Here is a 27,260-nt window from a genome sequence, read left to right as displayed (position 1 = left end):
ACACAAGGCACTCCAGCAGGTTTAATAGGACTTTGTCTGCATCCAGGGGGGGACACATACAATTGTGCTCAAAAGTTTACATACTCAGGCAGAATTTTTAACTTCTTGGCCTTTTTTTAGAGAATATGAATGACATGAATGGGTGAAGCTATTTATTGTCAAACTACTGTGTTTTGTCTTTTAAAATCATAATAACAACCCAAAACATCCAAATGACCCTGATTAAAAGTTCACATACCCTGGTGATTTTGGCCTGATAACATGCACAGTAGTTGGCACAAATGGGTTTGAATGGCTACTGAAGGTAACATCCTCACCTGTGACCTGTTTGCTTGTAATCAGTGTGTGCATAAAAGCTGAGCGAGTTTCTGGGATCCAGACAGACTCTTGCATCTTTCATCCAGCCACTGACATTTCTGGATTGAGAGTCATGGGGAAAGAAAAAAACTGTCAACAGATCTACTGGAAAAGGTAGTTTAACTGTATAAAACAGGTAAGGGATTCAAAAAGATATCCAAGGAATTGATAATGCCAGTCAGTAGAGTTTAAACTCTGATCAACAAATGGAAAATCAGGGACTCTGTAAAAACAAAACCACAATCAGGTAGACCAACAAAAATTTTGTCCATAACTGCCAGGAAAATTGTTCAGGATGCAGAGAAAAACCCACAAATAACATCAGCTGAAATACTGGATTTTCTGAAAGCTAGTGATGTGGCTGTTTCAAGATGCACAATATGGAGGCACTTGAAGAAAAATGGGCTGCATGGTCAAGTCACCAGAAGAAAGCCATTACTGCACAAATGCCACAAAGTATCTCGCCTACAATGCGTAAAACAGCAAAGAGACAAGCCTCAAAACTTCTGGAACAAGGTAATTTGGAGAGATGAGACCAAAATTGAACTTTTTGGCCACAACCATAAAAGTTACATTTGAAAAGAGGTCAACAAGTCCTATGATGAAAAGAACACCATTTGTACTGTGAAGCACGGAGGTGGATCGCTGATGTTTTGGGGATATGTGAGCTACAAAGGCACAGGAAACTTGGTCACAGTTGAAGGAAAAATGTATGCAGCAAGTTATCAGCAAATACTGGAGGCAAATTTGCAATCATCAGCCCTGAAGCTGCGCATGGGACGTACTTGGACGTTCCATCGTAACAACGATCCAAAACGCAAGGCTAAGTTGACCTGTCATTGGCTACAGCAGAACAAAGTGAAGGTTTTGGAGTGGCCATCTCAGTCCTCAATATCATTGAGCCACTGTGGGGAGATCTCAAGCGCACAGTTCATGCTCGACAGCCCAGGAATTTACAGGAACAGGAGGCTTTTTGCCAAGAAGAGTGGGCAGCTTTACTGTCTGAGAAAATAAAGAACCTCGTCCACAACTGCCACAAAAGACTTCAAGTTGTCATTGATGTTATTGAAGGTAATACACGATATTAAGAAATGGGGTATGTGACCTTTTGATCAGGGTCATTTGATACCTTCAGCTGTCTGTCCTCTGGCGCTGTGCTTCTCTGCACTCCTCCTGCATCCTGTGTCAGCGCCGGCCAGCCGGAAAGCACAGCGGTGACGTCACCGCTCTGCTTTCCGGCTGACCGGCGCTGACAGTGCAGAGGAAAACAGAGCGCCGGGGACAGACAGCTGAATGTAAGTATGTAGTGTTTGTTTTTTTAACGTTTACACTGGTAACCAGGGTAAACATCGGGTTACTAAGCGCGGCCCTGCGCTTAGTAACCCGATGTTTACCCTGGTTATCAGTGAAGACATCGCTGGATCGGCGTCACACACGCCGATCCAGCGATGTCAGCGGGAAGTCCAGCGACGAAATAAAGTTCTGGACTTTCCTCAGCGACCAACGATCTCCCAGCAGGGGCCTGATCGTTGGTCGCTGTCACACATAACGATTTCATTAACGATATCGTTGCTACGTCACAAAAAGCAACGATATCGTTAACGATATCGTTATGTGTGACGGTACCTTAACTCTATCAACCCTCGCATATGATTCCACTCACTGCCTCACAGAATGGTGTAAGATCCTCATCATATTTCCATTTGTTTATATGCCTACTCAGGGGATTCTGTATGAGAAACAAAATCTCTTTTTTGCCTCTCCTATAGTTATACTTTTTATGAATGTCCAGTGAACAATGACATTTAGTAATTTAGAGCCAACCAGGGCAAATTTATGTTGTTAATGTCTATCTACCTATCTACTCCTTTAAATTGGGGTTCAAACACTTGTTATCATTATATAAACCTTTGTTCTCTTCTTGATTTTAGGTGCTGGAAAAAAACATTCAGAAAGAAGAGTTTCATGACTTTGCCCCCAGCCATCTCGACACTCCGTGTTCACAAAATATAGAGCCTAGCTTTGTCTCTCTAACCTTGATGGAGGCTCTAAATAATTACTATACATGTAAATAAAGCCATTTGCATTCCTTTGAAGTCTCCCTCATTCTAAGTCAGTCTCATTTCAGGAAAGGTAACTCACTTATTTTTTTTAATCTGCATTTTCAAGCTCTTCAGAGGAGTTTCATTACCCGGTTTGTTGTATTAAAATTTTTTTTTTCCATCAGCCCACTTCTCCCCCTGTACCTTAGACTTTGGATGTTTCATGATGAACAGAGATCAATTTTACTAAAAATACAGCAAATTATATAGCGACTCCACCCTGATTGTCCCAAACTGGGCCAAGATCCATACATAAGTTTTTTTTTATAGAATAATATGCTTATTTTGCAGTTAATTTCTCCACCTTTAAAGAAGTGCTCTTGGAACCCCCGCCAGGGCCGTGAGGTACTTGGTACCGGGTCTGGTACTCAAAGGGATGTGTCACGGTGGTGGTGACCCGGTCCATGGCCCTGGGCGTCCATGTTAAAGGAAAAGTCTTTAAAGGGGTTATGTGAATAAAGTTTGTTTGTGACACCACATGTGGTATTCGATCACGGATGACCGACGCTGCTAAAAGGGGTCCTCTGGGGTGATGTTAAGGCAGCTGGGATGGTTTAGCTTCCCACAGGTGAAGCTGGGACCCCAGGGCTCCTGATGTGTTTGGCAAGGGTGGTGTAGAGCCAGAATAAACAGAGGACACAGGGTTGCAGTCTCTTTACTTGGTTTACTGATGGTAGACTGCCTCAGTCCAGGGTACCAGCAACAGGTATTGAAAAGGTCCAGCCGGCCTGGAGGCAATTACAGATCCCTTTCCCAGGTGAGGTTCGTAAGTCTTCCTTCTCGCGCTTTGTGACGAGTCCCTCGCTGTCTGTGGCTTCTGTCAAGGTCCTCTCTCTCCTGTCCTGGGACAGTACCCGTATGGTGGGCAATGCAAGCCTTTTTACAGTGTGTCTATCATGACCCAGGCTCTGTGTACTGCTGCACATTCAGGTGTGAGTGCGGACAGATGATTTAGATGACAGGCTCCTGTCCTCCGGTTCTGATGTGGGACATGAAGTACTACACAGCCTCAGGCCCCCTGTTCCCAGTTCCTGCGCTTCAGCTTGGAGGGTGCCAAATCACAGTTCCCCTCCAGCTCCTTCATTCTCCTTTGCTTAACCCCTCTCGTTCTTGCTTTCAATGCAATCCGTCTGCTTTTTTTCTGTCCTGGAGCTGCAGCACACATGAGGCTGCACGGCCCCAACTCTGCTCATTCACTGTCTGCTACAGACTTCCTTCTCTCCTGGTCTCCCTGGACCAACTAACTCCTCCTCCAGACCAGAATATATATATCTGGGGAAGCTCCCCTGAAACTGAGTTCAGAGCTCCCCCTTCTAGCCTGGATTCAGAATGTGTTGCATGTAGATGTACTACCTGCTATAGGGAATCCTCCTTGCCTCCAGGCATGACGTCACCCTCCCCGAGAGGAAGGCAACATCTCTGTAACAATCGGTTACCTGGGGTGTTACATTCCCATCAAAATTTTATCCTCTTAAATATTGCAATCATCATATTATATAGCATTGTGCACTTAGAATTGTTCATTTTGTCTTTCTACCCAACAAATTCTTCTCTTGTTTCTGCTCTATGTAGAAACAGGAAGTCTATTTTTCCTGCATTCACCTCTTCACCTCCTGACCCAGCTGCATTGCTCTACCCCCTGCCAGAGACCTTTGCAGTGACTTATGAGTCATACAGGGATAATTGACCTCCTGCTTCTAAGCTTAGAAGGATTCAAACAACCAGTTTATAATCACATGATATCATAGACCTAATGGAAAAGAGAAGAATTAGCTGGATAGAAAGGCAAAATGAGCAAAAGTGCACTGTGCTATATAATATGATGACTGCAATATAGTAAGAGGATACAAATGTTGATGGGAATGCTTCTTTAACTGGTAGAAGTTGAAAATTAGCTCTCATTGGTGGAAATCCACTATTTAAACATTGGAGGATGTTGGATTTGGAATGTTGCACCAATTAATTAGTGGAGAATCGATCACCTTATGCCTCCACGGTTTCTTGTAGACAGTACCTTTCACAGATGATGAGTCAATAGTATAGTACAAAACATACAGTTATGCTCAAAAATTTACATACCCTTGCAGAATTTTTACTTTCTTGGCCTTTTTTTAGAGAATATGAATGACATGAATGGGTGAAGCTATTTATTGTCAAACTACTGTGTTTTGTCTTTTAAAATCATAATGACAACCCAAAACATCCAAATGACCCTGATTAAAAGTTCACATACCCTGATGATTTTGGCCTGATAACATGCACAGAAGTTGACACAAATGGGTTTGAATGGCTACTGAAGGTAACATCCTCACCTGTGACCTGTTTGCTTGTAATCAGTGTGTGTGCATAAAAGCTGAGCGAGTTTCTGGGATCCAGACAGACTCTTGCATCTTTCATCCAGCCACTGACATTTCTGGATTGTGAGTCATAGGGAAAGGAAAAAAATTGTCAACGGATCTACGGGAAAAGGTAGTTGAACTGTATAAAACAGGTAAGGGATTCAAAAAAGATATCCAGGGAATTGATAATGTCAGTCAGCAGAGTTTAAACTCTGATCAACAAATGGAAAATCAGGGGCTCTGTAAAAACAAAACCACGATCAGGTAGACCAACAAAAATTTAATCCACAACTGCCAGGAAAATTGTTCAGAATGCACAGAAAAACCCACAAATAACATCAGCTGAAATACTGAATTTTCTGAAAGCTAGTGATGTGGCTGTTTCAAGATGCACAATATGGAGGCACTTGAAGAAAAATGGGCTGCATGGTCAAGTCACCAGAAGAAAGCCATTACTGCACAAATGCCCCAAAAGTATCTCGCCTACAATGCGTAAAACAGCAAAGAGACAAGCCTCAAAACTTCTGGAACAAGGTAATTTGGAGAGATGAGACCAAAATTGAACTTTTTGGCCACAACCATAAAAGTTACATTTGAAAAGAGGTCAACAAGTCCTATGATGAAAATAACACAATTTCTACTGTAAAGCACGGATGTGGATCGCTGATGTTTTGGGGATATATGAGCTACAAAGGCACAGGAAACTTGGTCAAAGTTGAAGGAAAGATGAATGCAGTATGTTATCAGCAAATACTGGAGGCAAATTTGCAATCATCAGCCCTGAAGCTGCGCATGGGACGTACTTGGACGTTCTATCATGACAACGATCCAAAAAGCAAGGCCAAGTTGACCTGTCATTAGCTAAAGCAGGACAAAGTGAAGGTTCTGATGTGGCCATCTCAGTCTCCTGACCTCAATATCATTGAGCCACTGTGGAGAGATCTCAAGCGCACAGTTCATGCTCGACAGCCCAGGAATTTACAGAAACAGGAGGCTTTTTGCCAAGAAGAGTGGACAGCTTTACTATGAGAAAATAAAGAACCTCTTCCACAATACAGGGACAATTGACCTCCTGTTTCTAAGCTTAGAAGGATTCAACCAGCCAGTTTTTAATCACATGATATCATAGACCAAATGGAAAAGAGAAGAATTTGCTGGATAGAAAGGCAAAATGAGCAATTGTAAGTGCACTGTGCTATATAATATGATGACTGTAATATAGTAAGAGGATACAAATGTTAATGGGAATGTTCTTTAACTGGTAGAAGATGCAAAGAGGACCTGTTTATACCAAGGAAGGTGACGGGCACAAGGGGGCATTCTTTCCGTCTGGAGGAGAGAAGGTTTTTCCACCAACATAGAAGAGGATTCTTTACTGTTAGGGCAGTGAGAATCTGGAATTGCTTGCCTGAGGAGGTGGTGATGGCGAACTCAGTCGAGGGGTTCAAGAGAGGCCTGGATGTCTTCCTGGAGCAGAACAATATTGTATCATACAATTATTAGGTTCTGTAGAAGGATGTAGATCTGGGGATTTATTATGATGGAATATAGGCTGAACTGGATGGACAAATGTCTTTTTTCGGCCTCACTAACTATGTTACTATGTTAAATTAGCTCTCATTGGTGGAAATCCACTATGTAAACATTGGAGGATGTTGGATTTGGAATGTTGCACCAATTACTTAGTGGAGAATCGATCACCTCATGCCTCCACGTTTTTTTGTAGACACTACCTTTTACAGATGATGAGTCAATAGTATAGTACAAAAACTTTAGACAGGTGTGGAAAAATGCTGAAAAGATTTTTTTTTTAAAAAGTGTTAACAGTAGGGATGAGTGAACCCGAGTGTCCAGCACTGAACCCGAAACAATGACTTTTCACAGGATGTCCAGTTTACTGTTCTGGTTCTAATACCTAATAAAGTTTTTTGAATTGTTGTAATGCAGCCAATCAACAAGCTATTAGGTTGTGGGCACTTCTGGAGCCATTACAGCCATGTCAAGTATTGGCATGGCTGTGATTGGCCTGCGCAGCACTTGATGCGGCCTTAATAAATGCCAGATCACTAGTGCCACCGCCATTCTGCTCTGATTTGTGTAGGGACAGGATTCAGCTGGAGTGAGGTACAGTGTTAGGTATCGCACTCTGCCAACAAGCCACTGTGCATACTCGCATATGTCCCAGTGGGGGAACTGTGCCAAAAAGCCGCTGTGTGTACTTTGCACCCATATTTGTGGGAATACGGAGTCAAAATCCAATGTGTATACTCTGCACCCATATTTGTGGGAATACTGAGTCAAAATCCACTATGTTTACTATGCAACCCCACCTGTGGGAATACTGTGATAAAAGCTGCTGTGTGTACTCTACAACCTTACATGTGGGAAAACTGTGCCCACTGCCACTGTGTGTGCACTACAATCCCGCCTGTGAGAACACTGTGCCTAAAGCTACTGTACAGCTCTGGCAAAAATTAAGAGACCCCCACATCAAAAGGCTGTCATGATCAGCCCAATCTCCAGACCTGAACCTCATTGAAAACCTCTAGAATGTAATCAAGAGGATGATAGATAGTCACAAGCCATCAAGCAAAGAACAACTTCTTACATTTTTGCGCCAGAAGCAGTGTGAAAGACTGGTGGAAAGCATGCCAAGACGCATTAAAAATCATGGTTATTCCACAAAATATTGCTTTCTGAACTCTTCCTGAGTTAAAACATTAGTATTGTTGTTTCTAAATGATTATGAACTTGTTTTCTTTGCATTATTTGAGGTCTGAAAGCACGGGTTTTTTTTTAATTTTGACCATTTTTCTTTGTCAGAAATAATACAAAATGTATTGCTTAGAACTTCGGAGTCATGTTGTCAGAAGTTTATAGAATTAAAGAACAATTTAAATTTTACTCAAAAATATACCTATAAAGAGAAAAATCAGACAAACTGAATATTTTGCAGTAGTCTCTTAATTTTTGCCAGAGCTGTATATACTTTGCAACCCCACCTGTAGGAGTACTGTGCCAAAAGCCACTGTGTGTATTCTGCAACCCCTACTGTGGCAGCACTGTGCCTAAAGGCGCTGTGTGTACTCTGTAACCCCACCTGTAGGAGTACTGGGACAAAATCCACTGTGTGTACTCTGCAAGCCCACTTGTGGGAATACTGTGCCAAAAGCTGCTGTGTATACTCTGCAACCCCACCTGTGGAAACACTATGCCAAAAGCAAATGTGTGTACTCTGCAATTCCGCCTGTGGGAATACTGTGCCAAAAAAGCTGCTGTGTGCACTCTGTAGCCCCGCCTATGGGAGTACTCTGCCTTTAGGCCGCTGTGTGTATTCTGCACCCATATTTGTGAGAGTACTGTGCCAAATAGCCATTGTGTGTATTCTGTAGCTGAATCTGTATGAGCAGTGTGCATAAAAAATAACTCCACCCTGCAGCCGTTTCTTTGCCAATTGTTGGCCAAGCAAATAATTTTACTGCACCGCTGTGTATTTTCTAGCATTGTGGCAAATAAATAAATCTCAACAGCTGTCACTTTGTCATTTATAGCGCCAAACAAATAATTTTACTATACCGCTGTGTCTTTACGAGTAGTGTGGCAAATAAATCTCAACAGCTGTCTCTTTGCCATTTTTAGGCCAAACAAATAATTTTACTGTACCACTGTGTCTATATGAGTAGTGTGGCAAATAAATAAATCTCAGCAGCCATGTCTTTGCCATTTTTAGGCCAAACAAATCATTTTACTTTACCACTGTGTCTGCACAAGTAGTGTTGCAAAAAAATATTGCCATTTTCGGTACAAAAAAGTCATAGTATTCTGAAACTTCTCTTTGCCATTTGTATGCCAAATAACATAGTAACATAGTTGTTAAGGTCGAAGGAAAACTTTAAGTCCATCTAGTTCAACCCATAGCCTACCCTAACATGCCCTAACATGTTGATCCAGACATACTGCTATGTCTATATGAGCAGTCTATATGAGCAGTGTTTTTTAAAAAGATGTGTACTCTGCAGTCATCTTTTTGTGATTGGTGTGTCTACAAAAAATATAGAATGCAATCATCTCTTTCCCATTTGTGGGCCAAAAAGCCTCTGTTTGTACTGTACCAAACAGCCTCTGTGAGTACTGTGCCAAAAAGCCTCTGTGTGTACAGTGCCAAAATTCCTCTGTGTATACAGTGCCAAAAAGTATCTGTTGGTAGTGTACCCAAACAAATGTTTGCAGTGTACCAAAATAGGGACTGTATCAGATTGTGGTGCTGGATTTTACGACGTGCTGAATAAAGTTTTGAACATTTCTGTCACAATAGCCATCCCTTCCAACTTGTTGCCAGTGCCCCAAATTCATTGGTGACTTCATCTTCCTGTGCCTTGTGCTTCCATTGAGCTGGATGCTGGAGAAGACAGCAATAAGGGAGTATAATAACCCACTGACACAGGTTCAGGGAAAAGAAAAAGTTAAATCGAGTGCTACTTTAATGACATTGGATGCGTGTTTAGAATCATTGTCCTTTTGCAAAATAAATTTGTATTTCTCAGCATTGGGGACACCAAGAAATGGACAGTGCTGAGGACCATCGACACAGTGATCGGTCATGGAAACTTAGTGCAGTAAGTAAAAGACAAATAATGCTTACTTCTATTCGAAATTGGAAGAAGTCCAGCAGTACCATCAGCTCAGACCTGGCAACAACTAGCAGGACACAGCTACATCCATCTACTGTTCGGAGAAGTCATGCCAGAAATGCTCTTGATGCAAGAATTGCGTTCAAAATTCATGCTTTTTAAATTTTAACAATGCAAAGTGACTCAACTATGCACAAAAACATAGGAACTGTGGTGCAAAAAAATGGCAGAAGGTGGTCTGGGCTTATCAATCAACATGTCAAATATTTGGCTGTAACAGAAGGCAGCTTGTTCTATAACATTATTATAAAATTTATATAGTGATTTGACATAATTTTTCATGCTTGATGTTAACATTTCTAACAGCTGATGGTTTACTACAAAAATTATCTGGTTCAAATAATCCACCAACTTAGGGCTCATACCCATCATCGTAAAAAAAACAGTCCCATATAGGTCCAGAAAAGTGAGACAAGTGTCATGCAAGTGTCAAGCAATTTTCATGCGAAAACAATGTGATTTTTATCACCTAGCATCCGAATGACATCTGATTTACAAGCAAATGCAATGTGATTGCAATGCGATTTTAACATGAGCTTTTACATAGAGCATATCTTTATGTCATTTACACATAGTTTTTCAAGAAAGCATTCTTCAAGATACGTATGTGTATAAACATTTATATATATATATATATATACTGTACAGACCAAAAGTTTGGACACACCTTCTCATTTAAAGATTTTTCTGTATTTTCATGACTATGAAAATTCTACATTCACACTGAAGGCATCAAAACTATGAATTAACACATGGGGAATTATATACTTAACAAAAAAGTGTGAAACAACTGAAATTATGTCTTATATTCAAGGTTCTTCAAAGTAGCCACCTTTTGCTTTGATGACTGCTTTGCACACTCTTGGCATTCTCTTGATGAGCTTCAAGAGGTAGTCACCTTGAATGGTCTTCCAACAATCTTGAAGGAGTTCCCAGAGATGCTTAGCACTTGCTGGCCCTTTTGACTTCACTCTGCGGTCCAGCTCACCCCCAAACCATCTCGATTGGGTTAAGTCTGGTGACAGGGGAGGCCAGGTCATTTCTTTCTTGGTCAAATAGCCCTTAGACAGCCTGGAGGTGTGTTTAGGGTCATTGTCCTGTTGAAAAATAAATAATGGTCCAAATAAACGCAAATCGGATGGAATAGCATGCCGATGCAAGATGCTGTGGTAGCCATGCTGGTTCAGTATGCCTTCAATTTTTAATAAATCCCCAAGACTGTCACCAGCAAGGCATCCCCACACCATCACACCTCCTCCTCCATGCTTCACGGTTGGAACCAGGCATGTAGAGTCCATGTAGAGACCAAAGCACAGATTTCCACTGGTCTAATGTCCATTCCTTGTGTTCTTTAGCCCAAACAAGTCTCTTCTGCTTGTTGCCTGTCCTTAGCAGTGGTTTCCTAGCAGCTATTTTACCATGAAGGCCTGCTGCACAAAGTCTCCTCTTAACAGTTGTTGTAGAGATGTGTCTGCTGCTAGAACTCTGTGTCGCATTGACCTGGTCTCTAATCTGAGCTGCTGTAAACCTGCGATTTCTGAGGCTGGTGACTCGGATAAACTTATCCTCAGAAGCAGAGGTGACTCTTTGTCTTCCTTTCCTGGGGCGGTCCTCATGTGAGCCAGTTTCTTTGTAGCACTTGCTGCTTTTTGCCACTGCACTTGGAGACACTTTGAAAGTTTTTCCAATTTTTCGGACTGACTGACCTTCATTTCTTAAAGTAATGATGGCCCCTCATTTTTCTTTACTTAACTGCTTTTTTCATGCCATAATACAAATTCTAACAGTCTATTCAGTAGGACTATCAGCTGTGTATCCACCAGACTTCTGCACAACACAACTGATGGTCCCAACCCCATTTATAAGGCAAGAAATCCCACTTATTAAACCTGACAGGGCACACCTGTGAAGTGAAAACTATTCCCGGTGACAACCTCTTGAAGCTCATCAAGAGAATGCCAAGAGTGTGCAAAGCAGTCATCAAGGCAAAAGGTAGCTACTTTGAAGAACCTAGAATATAAGACATAACTTTAGTTGTTTCACACTTTTTTGTTAAGTATATCATTTCCACATGTGTTAATTCATAGTTTTGGTGCCTTCAGTGTGAATGTACAATTTTCATAGACATGAAAATACAGAAAAATCTTTAAATGAGAAGGTGTGTCCAAACTTTTGATCTGTACTGTATATCTTCTATATATATAATTGTCTAAGGGTTTTTTCCGTCTGTCTGTCTGTCTTTCTGTCTGTCTGTCTGTCCAGGAAATCCTGCGTCTCAGCGACGGGCACAGTATCGATGTAGAAATCCCGCGTCTCTGATTGGTCGAGGCCACCAGGCCTCGACCAATCAGCGACGGGCACAGCGACGATGATGTCATAAAGGACGTAGACATCCCGCGTCTCTGATTGGTCGAGGCCGCCAGGCCTCGACCATTCAGCAACGAGCACAGTATCGATGTAGATGTCATAATGGTTGCCATGGCGATGATGATGTCATATACATTGTCTACGGGGACATGCATATTCTAGAATACCCGATGCGTTAGAATCGGGCCACAATCTAGTATATATATATATATATATATATATATATACACATATATATATATATATATTTATATATATACTACATCATGGTGGCCCGATTCTAACGCATCGGGTATTCTAGAATATGTATGTAGTTCATTTATGGAGATTTAAGAATAATGCAATGAATACGTAGGATTTTCCGGGTAAAATATATACATTATCATTCAATTTTATTGCTCATAGAACTTAATACAACTGAACGAAATTATGAAACAGATCATCAAAATATATAAACCATTACATGAATATCTAACTGTATTTAAATAAATCATCCGACGAAAGAAGTACATCGACACTATAATATATTTGTTAACAATATCAACCCAAAATATTTTTGTACACCACATTTCTTGTGAATACCTTTTGACTATCTATAAGCAACTTTCCTTGTAAAGGGGTATAAAGAACTTGCACCTTTACGTTGGATCTAATTTTAACTCTTGAAAATGCAACGTAGAGTTGTCCATGACCAAAAGCGGGGTCTGATAGATATATGCCAACACAGTGTAGAGTTTGACCTTGTGACTTGTTTATTTTCATGGCAAAAGCTGGTTTAACTGGAAACTGTCGACGCCGAAGCCTAAATGGAAGACCGGTGTCCGAAGGACATAAATCAATGCGTGAAATGAACACTTCGTCTCCTTTTGCTGATCCAGTGATCACTCTTGCTTGAATTACATGAGAATGGAGTCCAGTAACAATAAGGCGAGATCCATTGCATAGACCATTTTTGGTATTTAGATTCCGCAGCAACATTACGATTGTTCCAACTTTGAGTTGTAGTCTGTGGGATGGCGTTCCTGATGGCGTAAGACTATTTAAAAATTCAACTGGATAATGCTCTCATTCATTTTCATTGTCTACATCCACTGAATCATCACTTTTGTACAACTTACACTCTCCAGGCATTCTTTCCATCACACCTAAAAGCGAAAAGCCTAACATATGATCACAGAGTGATCCCTTCAAACATGTGCATATAACCCATAGAGAGCAATGAAGGTACAGAAATGTTTTAAAAGGTACACATTTATTAGAATCTCAAATAGCAATAGTTATAACATGTGAAAAAATATTTACAAAGATTACAACATGACCCTACATAAAGGGGAAAGCTGGCTGTGTGTCAGAAAAAACCGATGGGACCACAGCCATCCAGGTATAGTTAGCTATCACTGGAGTACCACACCAGTCTGATTGATAAATCTAAATAATAGCACTGATGTATACTGATTGCGCCATAACATATGTAACTGCATCTACCACATAAGTCATGAGCTACAACTCTATTACTGGCACATACTACTGAAAGGTAAAATGACTGCCCAATAATGATCTCATATATAAACAAAAACAATATCCCTAGTAGTGCTTGGTATACAATGAAGCACTAGCCGTTAGCATAATGGTACAAATATATCAGTGGCACATAGGTATAATACCTGCCAAACAGTCATCCCATATCCCAAAATGTATCATAAATGCTCAAAGAATACCCAAGGTCATTATGCTAGTCTGGATGGTGGTCCCGTTGCGCACCCCGACGCGCGTTTCATTGCCCCCGCAGTTTCGTCAGGAGGTTCTATCCATCACACGGGAATTTAGCAGAGCTACATCATCGTTCTTGGGACAGAGAATTGCATGGGAAGAGGCCCTCTCAACACTGCTTTGGTCGTTCACATCAATTTCAACGCATTGTGCAAAAACATCACTTACGATGCAGTCAGTGCACATCATGTCTTCTGGTATTTCAATAATCTCTTCTCCAAGGTTGTATTCGTTGTTAAGTTCACCATTACCAAGTTTAAGAAGCCAGTTGCTATACTCTGGGTCAGAAGATCACATGTTGTTAATTAGTTGGAGTTTATTAAACTGTTTCCAAAGGTCAGCCATTTTTAAGCTGGACTCGATAACATCTGTTCTTGTTCCATTTGGTATGACTGAAAGGCATTGCCTAAAATCTCCGCCAATGACAAAAACTTTACCTCCAAACGGAATTTAATTTTTTTCAGCAACATTTGTAGTCATTACTTCACGCAGAGGTTTGTCAATTAAGCTCAAAGCGTATTTGGGTGACATGGTGCACTCGTCAAGTATCGAAAGATTTGCGTTGTTTAACGGTCTTCCTGCAACTGTGTCTTGTTTTATTCCGGAAAAAGAGATTTCGTTGACTGGAACTGGTATCCCAAAGAGTGAATGGATAGTGCGACCTCCTCGGAAAAGGTTTGCTGCAATACCTGTTGTAGCTGATGGCAATATGACTTTTCCCAACCCTCTAACGTGATGCATTAAAGCTTCATAAAGGTATGTTTTACCGCTCCCTCCTGGGCCGTCAATAAAGAAACATTTTGGCCTTGTATCTGCTTGGTTTTCTATAGCGCTCACAAGTGTCATATGCAATCCGTTGTTGTTCATTTAAGGAGTTCTCTTCTCTGTTGCCAACAATAATTCGTAAGCTTCGCCATACTCTGGAACTTGTTGAACTTGAATTGCAGGTTGTGGCAAATTAAAGTCTGAAAACATTTTTCCATGCAGTAGTAAGACATTTTGGACATCTTGCATGGCATACGATTTGCAATTTTGACAATTTCCACTCTTGTTGTGAAGACGTAAGCAGTAATCCTCGAATATATGTTCTTTGAAATTTGTCCAAAGTTGAGCCGGATTTGTAGGCGGTCCAAATATGCAGATGTAGGCAAACAATTCCCGAAGTTGGTTTGCCATATGTAGGGTAACTGCGTCTTCTAAAGTAAATCTCCACACAGTATCATCCAATAGTAACATATAGTAACATAGTAACATAGTTAGTAAGGCCGAAAACAGAACCTAATTGTATGATACAATATTGTTCTGCTCCAGGAAGACATCCAGGCCTCTCTTGAACCCCTCGACTGAGTTCGCCATCACCACCTCCTCAGGCAAGCAATTCCAGATTCTCACTGCCCTAACAGTAAAGAATCCTCTTCTATGTTGGTGGAAAAACCTAAAGCCAAATCTGCAGCTTTAAATGTATCGTACAATACTCCATTAACTGTTTTGAAATCGTCATAATGTGTAGCTCCTTTGACATGCAGTAGTAACAGCCGAAGGCAATATCTTTCTTGATCCTTGACACTAACGTTATACATGCGTCCAATTATTCTGCTAACTCCTCGTTGTCTTGGATTCCAAGTTTTATTCCAAACGTAATGCTCTGGAATCTCTCGATACAAATACTGCCTTGCGTTTTCGTCATGTTGATTCAGCAAAAATCATTCCATTAATGTTGACGTCGTGCTTAAAGTTTTTAAGACATCTTTGACTTGAGCATCTTCAAAGAAATAAAGCTGCTGTTGATTTCGTAACTGAATAGCTAAACGTATAATGGCATGGGACTGTGAATGCATTGGAAACGCAAATATCCTCCAAGCAGCTTCTGGAGCACTCACATATCTTGAGTCAACAAAAGTTGATGATTCATCGTGATTGACTGTTTTCTGTTGTATTTCGATGTTAGCTTTGTCATGCCCCTTGTAGATGTACTTGAAAAGATATTTTACACTTTTTATTGAAGCACAGATTTCTACGTTGATGTGACAGTTGTAGCATTTTGATAAGTATGGGTTGTATGGGACTATCCATAAGTTATTGATAATTTTTTTGTTGCGAACAATGTTATTAATGTGTTTGTCACCGGGTGGATGGGTAGCCATCCAAGTCTTTAACAGTGTGCTGTTTGAACTCCTTTGGAAACCCTTTTGTACACTTTCTGTTTTCCATGCATGGACTTTTTGGATTTGCTACATCGCATGGGCCATGAACCATATGAGAGACTACAATATTATACAGTTTTTCTTGGTACTTTTTCTTAGTACTTTTTTTTTTCTTAGTTTTTCTTAGTACTTAGGTTTTTCTTAGTACTTTTCTTGGTTAGGAATTTCAGCCCACACTATGTTGTCAATTTCTTCCTCCGTGCGAGACTTGGAATCCACGTCTAATATAATTAGTATATGCGCATGTGGGAGACCTCATTTCTGAAACTCTATGACATGTACCATTGCTACGACTCTTCCAAAAAGCCCATTTTTGATGTCTTTCAAAGGGCTGCTGAGTTTCAGTCGAAATACGCGTGCGACTAAGTCCGGCCTGTGTTTAACTTGTTGCCAGGGTTCTAGATTTTCGGTAATTTTTGGCCATTTAGGATTACAGGTCATTGTCACAAAAATGTCAGGTCTTCCATACTTTGCTACTATTGCCATTGCATCTTGATAATGCTGTTGCATGTTGCGGGGGCTGCCTTCAAACGACGACGAGAGAATTACTGTTTTTCCAATTGGAATTCCCTTTTGAATTGATTGTTTTTGCAAATGTTCTTGAAGAACGCAGTAGTCTTCAACTTTAAGATGTTTTTGGTTCATTTGTATGAAATTTAGAAGATTATCTTCAATTTTAACGTATGCATCGACTAGGTACTGTTGTGTCAGTTTCCCATCATTTTGTAATAGGATTGAAGTAATTTCAGACAGACAGAAGAAAACTGTAGTACTACAGTTGTGTAATTCTTCTTAAAGTTCCTTGCTGGTGTAGGTTTTCATGCCACCCTTGATCACCTCTTGGAAAGAATAGCGGATGCAGAAGAACATCAAGGTTGCAGTGCAAAATGCTAATTCGTTGTTTCTTAGGAACCAAAGGGTTGTTTTGGTGTGGCTTAAGATGGACTAATATATCCCTTTGAAAAGGAAGCTCTCCGTCATCGTTTTGAAAAACAACTGGGACCTCACATACACGTGGTTTGTTGTGAAGCCCGGAATCCTGTTTAGGTTCTTGTTTAATGGCCATGAAAATAGAAGGCATTTCAGTCCCATTTTGTATAGCCCTGTGTTCCTCCTCGGCTTGAACGTCTTTTAGCATGCGATATGCTGCAGCAAATAGGCTGCTTTTTGTAAATGTACAGCAATTTTGTTCATCAGTTCAGCATCACACTTTTCGTTTTCTTTCAGGTTCATCCTTTGTTCTGTAGCCTCATTTGTATCAAGGATGTATAATTGTGCAAATTTTGGTGGTTGTCCTATTTCTGGGTGAAGTGTCCCAGTGCGGTGGTAGAGCTGACCGTGAATTTTAAAACAATACGGTCCGAATCCAGGGGGCGGTACAATGTTGGCACCAAATGAAGCAAACACATGAGAACTGTTGATGCTTCTGATATTTTCCATAAAATTTCTACTGTGTTGATGTGTTATTCATCAACTGCTCAAACAGATTTGAGTAGTGAGGTATTGGTAGCATAACTTTTCCTTTTTGGCAGCATTGAGTAAACTGATTGTCAGATGGTTTTTCATCAATGAAATTCAGAGAGTCGCATTTAGACCAAACTGCATTCATATTCCCACAGTAGTCTTCAATAACTGTAGTTTCATAGTCTCTTACGTAACGTGCAAGTTGTTGAATATTCTTCTGGGCTTGCCTTAGTTGCTAGAGCATTCGTTTTTTATGAATTTGGCGATTGTGTTGTTGTCTGTTTGCCCTGGATTGTGGAGATTCAGTCACCCGATGTTGTCTGTGGGATTCTACATCATGTTCCTGCCTAGCGGCAGTGTGTTGTGGTGTCTCCTGTTCCCAACATTGTCTCTGTGAATCAGCTACTTGTATCTATCGTGTGGCAGTTTGTTGTGGTGTCTCCTGTTGGTGACATTGTCTGTGAGATTCCACATCCTGGGCTTGCCTGGCGGCAGTTTGTTGAAGTGTCTCTTGCTCTCGACGTTGTCGTTGCCGTGCTGCTGCTGCTGCTTTTCTGTCATCCTCATTGGCGTATTTTCACTTACAACCCATTGGAAACAGGAAGTGTAAATTGTGATAGCGTACAGTAAAGTAGTATCTGTTCAGCATTCTGTGACTGACAGAATGTGTTCAGTGAACGTGACTAAACTATGTCGCACTGTGACTAACTGAACGTGTTCAGTAAACGTGAATGAGGTTTGTTGCACTGTGACTGACAGAAAGTGTTCAGTAAACGTGACTGAACTACATGGCACTGTGACTGACAGAACTTGTCCAGTAAATGTGACTGAACTACATCACACTGTGACTGACAGAACTTGTTCAGTAAACGTGACTGAACTGTGTGGCACTGTGACTGACAGAACTTGTTCAGTAAACATGACTGAAGTACGTGGCACTGTGACTAACAGAACTTGTTCAGTAAACGTGAGTGAAGTATGTGGCACTGTGACTGACAGAACTTGTTTAGTAAACGTGACTGAACTATGTGGCACTGTGACTGACAGAACTTGTTCAGTAAACTTGACTGAAATACGTGGCACTGTGACTGACAGAACTTGTTCAGTAAACGTGAGTGAACTATGTGGCACTGTGACTGACAGAACTTGTCCAGTAAACATAACTGAACTACATCACACTGTGACTGACAGAACTTGTCCAGTAAATGTGACTGAACTACATCGCGCTGTGAGTGGGGGTTAAATTCCGGTCTAATATTGCTGATTGGTCACGGCCGGCCGGGCGCGGCCAATCCGCGAAGCGGGGTTTAAATTGCACACCAATATCGCTGATTAGTCGCGGCCGGCCGAGAGCGAAGCGGTGTTTAAATCCCGCGCCAATATCGCTGATTGGTCGTGGCTGGCCAGGCACGACCAACCAGCGAAGCGTGGTTCAAATCCCGTGCCAATTTGCGGACGGACTGCGCCTGTTGCTGATGGGTCGCGGACGGCCGGGCGTGACCAACCAGCAAAGCATGGTTAAAATTCCACGCCAATTTGCAGCCGGACTGCGCCTGTCGCTGATTGGTCGCGGGCGGCTGGCGCAACCAATCAGCGATGTGGGATTTCCATTACAGACAAACAGACAGAATTAGTTGATCATATAGTATATATTTGATAGATATATAGATATATAGATACAGAAATATAGATAAATATAAATCTGGAAGTGAGATATATATATAATCAATGTTTTGCTTGTGTAGTTTACTGTCCATGTATTTTATTACTAAATAAATTATTTTCGTTAAAAATGGCATGGGATTCCCCTAAATTTTATTCACCAGCAGATGTTTATAGCCTGGGAAGGGGGTAATACCCATGGAGCTTCCGGAGCTATAAAAATCAGCTCACAGTTGTATACTTAGCCTTTACTGGTTATTAAAATGAGGGACCCCCACAAAAAAATGATGAAGGGTCCCCCTATAATTAATAACCAGCAAAGGATAAGGAGACAGCTGTGGGCTGATATTAATAGTCTAGGAAATGGTCATGGATATTGGCCCCCTTTCAGACTAAAAACATCAGTTCTCAGCTGCCTCAGAAATGGTGCATCCATAAGGTATGCCAATTCTTGCACTTAGCCTTGCTCTTCCCACTTGCCCTGGGGCGGTGGCAAGTGGGGTGATAATGTTGGAGTTGATGTCACCTTTGTATTGTCAGGTGACATCAAGCCCAGAGGTTAGTAGTGGAGAGGTGTTTATAAGATGCCCCATTACTAATTCCATAGTCAAATTGTAAAAAAAGGAACACCCAGAATAAAGTCCCCTATTTGAAATAATGACACAGACTCCTTTAATGAATCTAAATTTACCAAAATACGTATACTCACCTCAATGCCTAATCCACTAAAGCCAATGTTCCCTGTAAAATAATGAAAATAATAAACACTAATATTCCTCACCTGTCTGACGAGATGATATTAATTCAATTGTCTCATGATGTGTCTAGCTCTGCTACATCAAGATGGCATTGTTGCATGATGCCACTATACAGCCTGACATCCAGCAGAGACACTGAGCTGCCTGTGCTTGCTTAGCTCAGTGCCTTGAAGTGAACTCTTTTAACCTCACAAACATCACCGCAAGCGTGAGAAAGTTCTCACGCTTGTAGCACCATCAGAAAGGTTATCGGCGTTCAGAGCCAATGAGCTCAATTCAACCCAATGACGTTAGCACCAGCACCATTAGAACTTTTCCCACATCACTCATAGATTTGAACTGAGTTCATTGGCTCTGAACTCCGATGAAAGAAAGTCGTTCTCTATCTAACATCAATGTTCTGTTCATAATAGTAGTGTGCCGAGTCGTGGTAATCACCACGTAAGTTCTCTCTCTGCAAATCTAGCCCTAGCAGGGGTTACCTGGTGTTCCCGCAAGATCGCAACTCTCTCTTTGATGTAATCTATCAATGCCCGTTGAGCCTCCCATGCACCAACCACCACCCCACCCTGAAAATCTAAACTTATTTGACTCCGGTACCATAGAGGATAGCTGGAAGTAACGACCCGCGTCTCACCTGTTGCAGTCTTCTCATGGATCTACTCAGCTTGACCGTCAACGGACGTCTCTTAGGATTGGAACAGAGTGTACTAGGCCTTGGGTCTTGACGAGCGACATCTGGTCTCTTGAGCTTCACTGGCGTGGGGCATGAATTTTGGTTTCGACTAGTGAAAGGCGGAATCCAGAGTCCTTCTGTGTGGAATCCGGGCCTTGTCAGGTGATAGCCGACATCTTGATGTCACAAACTTTCTGCTGAGACCTGTTAAGCTGGCCTCAGTGACATCCCTGGAGCGCGCCTGGCTCCACTCTCTTCTCTGGTGCCAAATCCGCCTGCGGTTTGGCGCGCAGGGCTTCTATATCAAGGAAGTCCTTCACGTGGGTCATCTGATCAGGTGCATCACACAAAGTCGCTGCCCCTGCAAATCTTCCAGCACCATTTAGTTCCACGTGATTTCACCAGGTCAGCAGATGGCAGTCCCTCCTCAGTAATGGCACATCCTGCAAGTGTTCTTCTGGGATTTCACTGCTTATTATTATATTAATAATAAACCAGCTGAATGAGTCTTTGCATGCAGGATTGTCACTGGTTGACCATAGGATAAGCAGCACATGCAATGTACGATGGTTGGCAGTGGGGTATATGAGCATGTAATGAGTCATTGGTTTATCAATGACTCGTTATATAAGTGTAAGAATATGAACTTGCTGTTAAAGTTTCCCTCTTGAAGAAACAAGTTTATTGTTGTAAAATGTTATGTGATGCAATGTGACCTGTTAGCGCCCTAACAGCACAAGTCCACACACCGAGCCAGGAACCCACTTTCATGTAACGTGCCAGGGTCCCACAGACGAGTGCTTCGCCCATGGCTATCACCCTGCACCACTTTACATAAGGACCAAACCCATTGATGGCATGTTGTGATATCACTTGTACTGAACTTGCAGAGTGCTACGATGGGAGGAATGTCTCGCCTTTGCGCGTACAGTGAAAATTTAAATCATAAGACAATTGTTGACAGCTTGTGCCCTTGGACCTTTGGTTGCCTTTGCCAGTAGTAGTAATCTCAGTTTTGAGTTACCTGCATCACTTTATACGTTGCCACTTGTAAGGTTTCTAATGAAAAGACAGTAGTCAATATTTGAGCTAGATTTAATTTAGATTTTAATTTCAGATGTATATTTTCCTTTTCTCCAAGTGTTATCTGCAGCATGCAGAGTAGTCCATGACCTGTGAAACTTCACACTGCTCCATAAATTGTTCGGTTTGACCAAATATATGATTGCATTAAGTAAGATGATATTGATAGTTCTTTCGTAAAGCTTGTATGAAAAAATGGAAAGAAAGGAATTCTGTGCAACTAAAAGATCACTTAAAAAAAAAAAAAACAATCTTAATAGGTCTCACATTTTGCACTGGCAGATTTGATAATCCATCATTATATGGGTCAAAAAACTTAAAAAAAAAAACAGAGATCCAAATCCTTTGTTTCCCTTAGAGCAGGGGGCCCCAACCTGTAGCTCGGGAGCCACATGTGGCTCGCGGTCCCATGCATTGTGGTTCGCAGCTGTCTGCCAGCTTGGTGCATTCTCTCCAGATCTAGCAAACAAGTATGAAGAGCACATCTGAAAATGGTGAATTTTGTGAGCAGTCTGGCACAAAAGAGAAGATCTGGATGCACATGCCTGGTAACATAGTAACATAGTAACATAGTTAGTAAGGCCGAAAAAAGACATTTGTCCATCCAGTTCAGCCTATATTCCATCATAATAAATCCCCAGATCTACGTCCATCTACAGAACCTAATTGTATGATACAATATTGTTCTGCTCCAGGAAGACATCCAGGTCTCTCTTGAACCCCTCGACTGAGTTCGCCATCACCACCTCCTCAGGCAAGCAATTCTAGATTCTCACTGCCCTAACAGTAAAGAATCCTCTTCTATGTTGGTGGAAAAACCTTCTCTCCTCCAGACGCAAAGAATGCCCCCTTGTGCCCGTCACCTTCCTTGGGTCTTATGGGTTTTGAGATAATTTAAGTATGGTATGCTGGAGACAAGATGATACCACCTGTGAGAGGAGGTGCTTGAAGCTGGATGTGACAGTGTCTTGGAAGTGCTATATAGGAGAATACTGAATGAAGGGTATTGTGGGAACCCCTGGATCTTAGTCTACTGCTTTGGGGTGGTTTTTGTGGAAAAGCTTTGGTTACCATTATGTTGGGGAGCCTGTGTGGATGATGCAGTGTCGCATCATCCACAAGAAGCATCAGTAGGGCAGCGATCATAAGAGGACCGGAGGCGCCAGACCAAGACCAGCAACAGCCATTGGACCGGACCGCCCTGCAAGTGAAACAGGAACACATGGTGAGTATGATAAAAGTTATTTTTCAGTTCTACCATGTCGGGTTGGGAGCTTATACACAGCATTATAGAATGTTGTATATAAGCCCTGAAAGGTGATGGCTGTATCTTATATCAGCCAAAACTGCGTACAGCACACTATTATAGTATAGGGAGTACCATGGAGGATGTATTATACTATATGGAGGACTATGGGGAGTATATTAAACTTTGTGGAGGACTGTGGGGAATTTATTATACTATATGGAGGACTGAGGAGTGTATTTTAATGTATGGGGGATTATGGGGTGCATTATACTATACGGCAGTGGTGGGGAATCTTTTGTCTGCAAAAGGGCCATATAGATATTTATACCATTCTTCGGGGGCCGTACAAACTCCACTCACAAAATACATCCTGACTCTAACACTGGTGTGCTAACAGAGCAAAAAGAAATTAATGAGCTGATGGCAATCAAAAAACAACTCCCTGCCAAAGCACTGCGGTCCCTGAGAATCTGCCCGGGGACTGGATAGAAGGTCATCGAGGGCTATAAATGGCCCCGGGACCCCAGGTTCCCCACCTCTGCTATAGGGAGTGCATTGTACTACATCAAGGCCTATGGGGGTGCGTTATACTATATGGAGGACTACAGTGAGTGCATTATACTAAATGGAGGACTATGGGTGCGTATTATGCTATATTGAGGACTATGGATAATGTATTATACTATAGGGAGTACTATGGAGGATGTATTATATTATATGGAGGTCTATGGGGAGTATATTATACTTTATGGAGGACTGTGGGGAATGTACTATACTATATGGAGGACTGAGGAGTATATTTTAATATATGGAGGACTATGGGTTGCATTATACTATAGGGAGTGCATTGTACTACATTGAGGACTATGGGGGTGCATTATACTATATTGAGAACTACAGGGAGTGATTTATACTATATGGAGGACTATAGAGTTTACTATACTATATGGAGGACTATAGAGAGTGTATTATACTATATTGAGCGAGAAGAAAAAAGGAAAACAAACCTTTGCGTGCACACATTTGTTGTATGTATATTTATTTATTTAGTTATACGCATGTAGCAATATTCCACTTTTTATTTATTTTTTATTTTTCGGCCATGCTTATTTTGTGCTGCCATTTGCATATATTTTCTCGTCTCCTGGTTTTAGTGCTTTTCTTTTTGGTCTCTCTTCCCCCCCTACTACATGGTGTAATCTACCCCTTTAATAAATATCTATTAACTTGATTTGGGCGTTAGTTCGGTTTGTTTTCCTTTTTTCTTCTCGCTTACATATCTCCGAATTGTCCACAATTCTTGTCCATATGGGTTACAGATCAGGCACAAGTAGATAATGCATACAGTTGGATATTTTGATTTATTCTGATCCATTTTGTGATGTATACCCTGCCTTGAGATCTATATTTTATATTATACTATATTGAGGACTACGGGGAGTGTATTATACTATATGGAGGACTATGGGGAGTGTATTAAACTAAACGGAGGACTATGGGGAGTGTATTATACTATATGGAGGACTATGGGGAGTGCATTATACTATATAAGGGCTATGGTGCGAGCATTATACTATATAGAGGACTATGGAGAGTGTATTATACTATATGAAGAACTATGGTGAGTGCATTATACTATATGAGGACTATGGTGAGTGCATTATACTATATGGAGGACTATGGGGAGTGTATTATATTATATGGTGGACTATGGGGAGCGTATTATACTATATGGAGGACTATGGTGAGTGTACTATACTATATGGAGGACTATGGGGAGTGTATTATACTAAGCAAGCAAAATGCTGTCTATTTATAAAGTGACTGGATTGGTTATGTCGAAACAAAATTCATTGTTCTCAGCAGCACATCGCCGGTGTAAACTGCAGATATGCTGCTGATAACATGATACTGTATGGGGACAGATTGATCTTCTAGTGATTATTCTGTCCCCATCATTGTTCCTCAGCCGGTGTAAAGAGGCCGGGTGTCATGATCCAGTTCTGAGATTATGTTCAGCCCTCTTGTCTCTGGACTGGTCATGTGGGAGTTAATCCTCTCTGCCTCACCCTGGAGCTGGCTGAGCTATTTAAGTCCTCTGCAGCCTGTGGGCCAGTGTCAGCTATAGTTCATCCTGCACTGTTTGAGCTCCTGACCTGGATCCCTGTTCTAGTGTTCCTCTTTGCCTTTGACTGCCTGCACCCGTTTGTTACTTGTTCTGACCCCGTTTGTTACTTGTTCTGACCTTTGGCCTGTACCCCGACTCCGTCTTACGTCTCACGTTTTGGTTACCACGTTCCCGGTAGGTTCTGACATCTGGCGTGTCCCCGACGATTCTCTGCTCGCCCCTTCTGTACCGCGCTGCTATCTCTGTGTATGACCTTGGCTTGTTTCATGTCCCTTTCATTACCTGTGACACCTGTGTTGTTGTTCAGTGTTGCTGTGCTGTGTGTGCAGCCTCCTTTCCTTAATCAGCACCTCCTGGTGGAGATTGCTCTATACTGCACTGCAGCAGCACATTACACCGGGAAACTAGTGTAGAACCAATTCAAAATTGTCGATCACACTCACTTAGTGGCCTAAAATCTGTGCATGTAAACACAAACAAAATGTTTCTGTGTGATGATGCAATATCTTAGCATTTGGGTCACCATTTTAAACTTTTTCCCATTGTCCCACTTTGCCTAAAAGCGGCCCTGCTCACAGGTGAATTGTTCCTACGAAAAAAATTACAGACCTCGCCATTCTTTGCATGTGGGAAAACCTGCAAGAATGGCAGTGTGTCAAATAGTTATTTTCCACACTGCATGGATCGGGGCTGATATGTTCTGTGCTTGGTACTATTTATTTTGGACACTGACCATTGTATCTACTATTCTTTATTCATTTGACTTGTGCAGTAATATCAATGAACCTATCTTTGATACCAACATATGTACTGGACTGTGTAGTTGCTAAAACACTCTGCAGTTTTCCTGCTTTTATTGTATCACTCTGTTTACTACATATGTAAGTTAAATAAAGTATACATTTTAACTATAAAAATTGCTTTTATTACTTTCTGTATAAAGCTGATGTGGGGTAAGCTTTTTTCAACGTAACAACAATGGTTGTATAATGGCTGAATTGGCCATTTGATAAAATATACCCAGTGGACATATTTTACTTAACTTCTCTGAGCCCGTGTATCTAATCCCATCATGAAATACACTACACTGGGCCCTGTATCTAATCCAATTGTGTGATACCCTACACTGGACCCTGTATCTAATCATATCATGTGATACACTACACTGTGGCCACTATCTAATCCCATTGTGTGATACAGTACACTGGGCCCTATATCTAAACCCACTGTGTGATACACTACACTGGGGCCAGTATCTAATCCCATCATGTGATACACTACACTGGGCACTGTACCTAATCCCATTGTGTGATACACTACACTGGGGTTAGTATCTAATCCCATCATGTGATATACTACACTGGGCCCTGTATCTAATCCCATTGTCACGGGTTACCACGACACAGAGGAGCCAGAAGGCTGCAGTGTCTGCTCCTCCTCCTGTGCCGAAAATAAGCACTTCACCTTTTTAAAAGGTGTAAATTTCTTTTGGCAGTACAGGGGTTAATCGGCCATGTTGGGAGCTCTGGTAGTCTGAGTTCTCAGCTGAGCTCGGTTAGCCACTTCTATCCCCTATATAATCTGGGTCCTGACTAACACACATTGTCAGAGCTAGCTTATGCTGCATGGCTAGGAGGACTGTTGTTTGGTGGTTATATGAGATGGAGATTAGTGGATTTATCTGTGACTGTTGCTTGGGTTTGAAAGTGTGATAATTCTCTTTCCTCCTCTAACTTTATATGTGAGAGAATATTTGTATGCCTGATATTTTCAGTTGCCCTTGTTTGTGTTGCCTTGTTTGTCGGGATGGTTTACCGCGGTACACAGTAGCTCCTGTTAGCGTTGCCGCTCCTACTCACCCCCGCCGCTTTACCACGGGGTCCCGGCGCACTCGCTCTGTCTCCTCAGCGGCTGCTCCATTTGCTCGTCCCTTCTTCTCTGCCCCACGGTCCCAGCGCACTGTTCTCTATGGTCCTGCAGCGGCGTCTGCTCCTTCTGCTTCCGGGTTTCAGCGTGTCCGTCTCCAAGGTGCTTCTGCTCTACTTCCGGTCCCTGGCTCTGCTGGAGGGTTCCGTCTCCTGCGCAGGCGTCCTGGCTTCTCCAGAGGGCACACGCGTAACAATCCTTCTGTTACCTGATACCCGGATCCGGTGATCCCCTACAACCAATCAGAGTGAGGTATTTGGTATATCAGGCCGCCTCCCTTGCATTGGGGCGCCTGATCGTCATTAGCCTTCCGCTTTTGTCTCTGGCTCCTCTGTTCTCAGTGTCTGGCTTCTACCTGCCTTTCACTGCGTCCTGCGCTATTCTGTTTCCGTGTTCCTTTCTGACTCAGCGTGGGATTTCCTACCGTTCGTTTTCCCTTAATCCGTGCTCTCTCTCTGCAGATCTGTCTTTGTCACAGCCTCTC

At 41.8% G+C, this 27,260-nt stretch overlaps 2 pseudogenes; both read right to left on the bottom strand.

Moving 5' to 3' along the window:
* LOC138652226 (ATP-dependent DNA helicase PIF1-like) overlaps positions 1-12,996 on the bottom strand; it is a 118,717-nt pseudogene extending 105,721 nt beyond the window's left edge.
* Positions 12,997-13,917: 921 nt separating this feature from the next.
* Positions 13,918-16,968, bottom strand: LOC138652225 (uncharacterized; annotated as a pseudogene).
* Between the last annotated feature and the right edge of the window lie 10,292 nt (positions 16,969-27,260).

The sequence above is a fragment of the Ranitomeya imitator genome, chromosome 10 (assembly GCF_032444005.1).
Source record: "Ranitomeya imitator isolate aRanImi1 chromosome 10, aRanImi1.pri, whole genome shotgun sequence".
NCBI lineage: Eukaryota > Metazoa > Chordata > Amphibia > Anura > Dendrobatidae > Ranitomeya > Ranitomeya imitator.
The sequence above is the reverse complement of the archived record's forward strand: the minus strand, read 5'-3'. Positions and strand labels throughout refer to the sequence as shown.